This window comes from Dryobates pubescens, chromosome 27 (assembly GCF_014839835.1).
Source record: "Dryobates pubescens isolate bDryPub1 chromosome 27, bDryPub1.pri, whole genome shotgun sequence".
Classification (NCBI taxonomy): domain Eukaryota; kingdom Metazoa; phylum Chordata; class Aves; order Piciformes; family Picidae; genus Dryobates; species Dryobates pubescens.
The window spans coordinates 8,575,403-8,580,903 of record NC_071638.1 but is presented as its reverse complement, the minus strand read 5'-3'; positions in this window follow the sequence as shown (position 1 = coordinate 8,580,903).

The window sequence follows — 5,501 nt, the reverse complement described above, 5'->3', positions numbered from 1 at the left end:
GGCCCTGGAGAAGGAGAAAAAAAAACAACAAAACTCCACAAAACAACATTTTTAATGGACACCAGACACCACATTGCTGATTTCATTAGGCAGATTAGAAAGAAATAAATATCCTTGCATTCATGGCTTGGTATTTTCTGTTTCATTTCAACCAAATTTGGTAGGCCTCATTTGGGTCTCGACTGACAGCAAATAAGGCAACATAATGAATGTGTTCTATGGTAACACCAGGAGCAAGGGCCTCCACCTCTTCTAACAATTTCATCCAAGATATTTTTCCATTGCTGCTGGAAATATTCAGTATTTTGGAATAGTTAATAGCTGCCACCACCAGACAAGCTCAGAAAGAGGTTTGGCACGTCAGCCTGTGGAATTGAAACCCAGGCAGATCTGTTGAACTCTTGTTAAAAACAAAAAGAATCTTATATATATATAATTAAATAGTTCCATAAAATAGTAGTATTTGAGTAAAGCTTTCACAGTTTGTGTATCTCCTAACCTCACCCTGCTGATCAAATAAATTCTTTAGATCACAGCATCTTTCAGCACAGTTACTAAGGATACTGCGTGGCGAGGCTCCTCGCTCCTCTTCTGTTTCGTGCAATTTATGTTATCAATCGTTCAGCAGTACAAAGAACTGGATGGAAATTGATTGTTGCTATCAACTGTTTTGCATACTGTATCATCTGCTGTATTTAATTATTTAAATGACACAGTAATTATCCCACATTTCATATTCTATTTAACCAGAGAACAGTGACTGTGAATACAAAGTGATAAATCTGACATTTCCCCCCCCACCCCCCCACCTCCCTCCCCCAAATTCCTCTTATTTTCAAATAACCAGCTCCAGCATTCAACAGCAAAGTAAAAATACAGTATTTAGGGTTCAGCAACCTAAGCTCTTTTTTCTTTTCTGCAAACAACTGCACTAGGAAAGGTATTTTTGCTCAGCTGTCATCAGGACTATGAAATGGAAACTAAAACGGGCTGCTTGTTTGTTTCACTTCGGAACAAAATCTTGAACCTGAGCCCTCGGCTTCACTCTCTCTACTGAAATTGAGGTTAAAATTGTTAATGTTATATTGGGACATGTCTAAGGAACTACAAAATATATTGCAGGGAGTAGATTAAATAATGCCAAACCAAACCATTCTGCAATCCCAGCACCTGCTACTTGCTTACTCATGTACAACTCCGTACCCACAGAAAAACACTCTCGTACACTTCAGCTACTGGGAGAAGTGTTTGCTTTTATCTAGTTCCACATCCTAACAGGCTTCCAACATACAATTAGGAAATCTCAAAGCCAGCAGAATTCACAATGCTGTATTTTAACTACAATTAACCTGCAGAAGATGATCCCTCCTGTAGCATTTGCAGCCACGTTTATTCACACGGTGATCTTTTTTTCTTTCTGAACTGCAGTGATATGTATACCCTCAGACTGGAGTGCTCTAACACTGACTTTTAAATCCAAACACATGGCAGGGGAAGAGTGCTAGCAGAAGAGTATTTTCCTGCCCTACAAAGATTCACCCCATGAAGCCCTCCCCGCCGTCCCCATCTTGCGCAGCAGAAAACCACACTTACTCCAGATTGCTCCCAACTGCATTTACCAAGGTACTCTGAAAGGGAGCAAGAAGAACTCCAAGGGTTAACAGAAGAATTAAAAAAAAAAACCACCAGACCCAAACCAACACAGAACAGCAAACCACACCACCAAAATCCCCAGCCACGCTGAAGACCTTGCAAGAAAAGGAAAACATTCAAGCAGGTAAGAGCCTGACGAAAAGCGAACGGAGTGTTCGGTGTCTCCGTATCGCCTGGATACCAGTTTGAGATTTAGGCAGCCTTGGATTACAAGAACCATTCCCTTGGAAATCCAACCCACGGTTCCTGCCCTGTTTTCTACCAATACCACATCCAAGCTGTGACTAAACACCTCATTATGTTTCTCTGTCATTGTGTCAAGCAAACACACTGTACAATTCTGTGCAGCACCTGAAAGCAGACGGAGGGGGGTGGGTGATGTGTGTGGGGAAAAAAGGCTCTCTTTTAATATTGCAGAGCAATTCAGTAACAAACAAAGTTCTGCACAACAGCTACATTCTCTACAAAAGCTAAGTTCTGCACAAAACCTTGCATGATCAGTAAATGCCTTCCCCTCCCCCCCCCTTTCTTTTTGTGGTTGGCAACAGGTGACAAAATAGAGTCCCCGATCCTCACCTTTGAAAATGAGAGAATCTGCTTAGTCTACAGCTATGATTTCACCTGAGTTGCTTGAGGTTTTTTTTTTCAATGAAAATTTAATGGTGAGATTTAACTGGGCCTCTACACAGGCATTTACTTTTCTCAAGTCATTCTTAACGTTTCATTTGTAGATGTTTCATTGAGAGAAAATATGACCCTCCTGGTTCTAAGTGAGAAGAGTGGCTGCAAGTGACAAACTAGCATTTCAGATTTGAAAGCAGAAAAAAAACCACCAGCCAAACTGCATTTTCAAAGCAACTGCATGCCTAAAATACTTAACTACAAGCTCTTCCCCCTGCCCCCCCCCAGTAACTTGCTAATTGCTCTTAAATACATAGATGAATTACGAGGCAATAACCTCCAGTCCTCTTAGCTCTTCCTCCAGACAAACACTGTACTCAGATCAATGAGTATCTGAAACCATTAATGTTCATTCATTTGCTGCTTGTGGCACTGAAATAGTTAATCTGGTTTATAAGAAGTAAAATTATCATATTAAAGATTCCTTTTGGTTTGTCCCTTTAAGTTTCACCACTTTAAAAGCATTTTTTCCCCCTAACTACTATTACTTAGAAATAAGTCTTCCTCTGTGCACTGGATATATTATTGTAGTTCAGGAGCTGGTAACAGCAACACAAATCCTTTGCTAAGCTCCATGCTACTCATTAAATGATTTTAGTCACATATATACACATGCAAGCCAAGTGCAAGAAATTACTTTGCTGAATCCTGCTCTATCTGGGGCACTTCCACAGTGAGCCTCAGAAAAAGAAACCCACCCCCCCCCCCCAAAAAAAAAGGCAACAAACCACCAAAAATAAAACACCACCAAATAAAAAACCACCAAAACCCCCAATCCCCAAAACAAACCCCAAACAAACCCACAAGGCTACGAAACCAAAACGCTTAGCTTCTCTCACTGTCCACTTCTTGAGTCTCATCTCGCTTACATGCCTTTTGGAAAGCTGTGCTGTAGTGGTAACACGTGTGTCCCCCTGGAGTGGAAAACCCTCAGCACAACAGGTTAAAAAGGCTTCGATTCTGTTCAGAGCCCTTTCTCAGTTCTCCGTTAAAAAGAATCTTTCTTTTTAAAAGAAAAGAAAAGTAAAGTTTTGCATCTCGAAAGGTTTGCAGTTTCTTCCCTTCACAAAAAACGCAGCTTTGCAGCACCAGGGAAGAGCCCCCGGTACAGCAGATGGTTAAAATTCTCCATAATTTTAATAGCCTGAAGAAAAAGCACTGATTTTTTTTTTTTTTTGGGGGGGGGGGGGGGGAGGGACGAGGGAGGTGGCAGAGAGAGGAAAAAAAAAGGCTGAGAACAGCAATTTGCAGCCTTCCCCCCCCCCCCCCCCTTGACAGCAGCTAGCCACGCCTTAGTCTGGCCCTTCCTCCAACCTCTGCTAACCTAAAAACCAGCGCCAACCTGGCAGCAGGCCATGTATTCAAAAGTAAACATTATTCTGCTGCCATTTTTCAGCGGTGTTTATGATCCCCTCATCTTCTCCTTCCCTCCCCTCCCCTCCCCTCCATCCTCCCGCCCCTCCCTGGCTGCAGCTGAAATCCTTCTCTTTTGCCCCGGTTTGTTTCGCTTTGCAAACTGCATCAAGACGTCAAAGTCAACGCTCTTACCTAACGCGGCAAACTCGGGAAATCAAACCAAACCAAACCAACAAACCACCACCACAAAAAACCATAACCGTGTTAGAGGGATTTTTACCTTCGCGGCGGGCTAGTTTGGAGGGCGAAAAGCAAAAAAGTCAGGCGTATCTTTAAGTGCTGCTTGTCCCACACAACTGGATGCTACGTTCTTCTCTCCATCACTAACAGGGACGGGCTCTTCCCCATACAACGCATACGCTTCCTTCCAAGCCTGCAGCTGCAGTTAGGAACCTGCCTTTTGCTTACACAACTTGCCCCCTTTTTTTTTTTCCTCTCATTGAATCGCTGCGGGGTGCTCAGAAATAAAAATCCCACCTACAAGCACCCGTGTGAGGACGCAAGAGCCAGCAGCGCTGCACCTGACTCTTTGTTATCCCCTCACCATTCATTCCCTGTCCCTTCCGCTCCTCGCTTCCTCCTCCCACCTTGGGCTGGTCCTCATTTATGAAGGCTCTTAAAAACAAACCAAACCAAAACACCGCCGCCAAACCCGCCACCACAACCCCCAGACGAATTAAACTAGTTGCCCATTAGTGGGTTCGGGCGGGGGGGGGGGTTGGGGTATTTTTTACTTAGTCATACACTGCGTGAATGGATAGCTGACATACCGGCAGAAAAAGGAGATAGATAAAAAAGGGGGATGGGGGGAATTACTGTCTAAAAATAAATAAATAACTAGAGCGAGCGATGCTGCTGCTTCAATCCTCCCTAGTCATGCCCTGCGGCTGGGCGCTGAGAAGGGAAGGGGAGCCGAGGCGAGACGCTGGGCTCCCTCCGTCCCAGCGCGGCCCGCAGCCGAGAGCCTGAGCATCAGCCATGTTGTCCGCGCCGCCCGCCACCTCCTGCCCCGTCTTATCGCTTGAAGGAGCTGGCAGCGGGCCAAGCCGCCTGTCACAAGGCGAGTGTCAGGCGAGGGCAAAGTTTATTGTTCGGCGCTGTTGTTTGTACCTCGTAAGGTCGGGGTTATTTATTTATCACAGGCAGCCCCGGGCCAGCGGTGCCCGGTCCGGCGGGAGGCCGCGGCTGAGGAGCGCGCAAGCGGCAGGCAGCAGGTAGCGCGGCCTCGGGGTGGGGTGGGGGGGAGGCTGCCCCCTCCCCACCGCACCAGCGCCGCGCATCTTCTCTCCAGACGCCGCAAAGTGCGGTGATAACGTGGAGCGGTTTAGTCAAAACAGTCATGTGCGAGTAGCCTGGCAAACAAAAGCCTTTATTTATTTATTTAGGCTGCGCATAGATAAGGAGGAGCCTTTGTGCACATAAATTTCACACACATCAGAAAGGAGATGCCATGCTGCTTTTTCCGCGGGCTGACACAGCTTGTCTGGAAACGCCACAGGACAGCCTGGAGGCTCATTAATAATTGCGAGCGGCTCGCCATTTCCATATTTAAATTGTGAAGCAGCGTATGATTAATTAACAAGGAAGGGGGGGGGGAAAAAAAGCCACCACCACCACAAAACACACACACGCATTAAAACCGGCGGAAGAGGAGAGCGGCCTGCGCTGGCTTTGCCTCGCCGCCCCGGCCGCCTCTCGGCGCTCGCTTTAACTCCTTCTTTCCCACGGGCCTGGGGGTCCGCCGGGGGGCT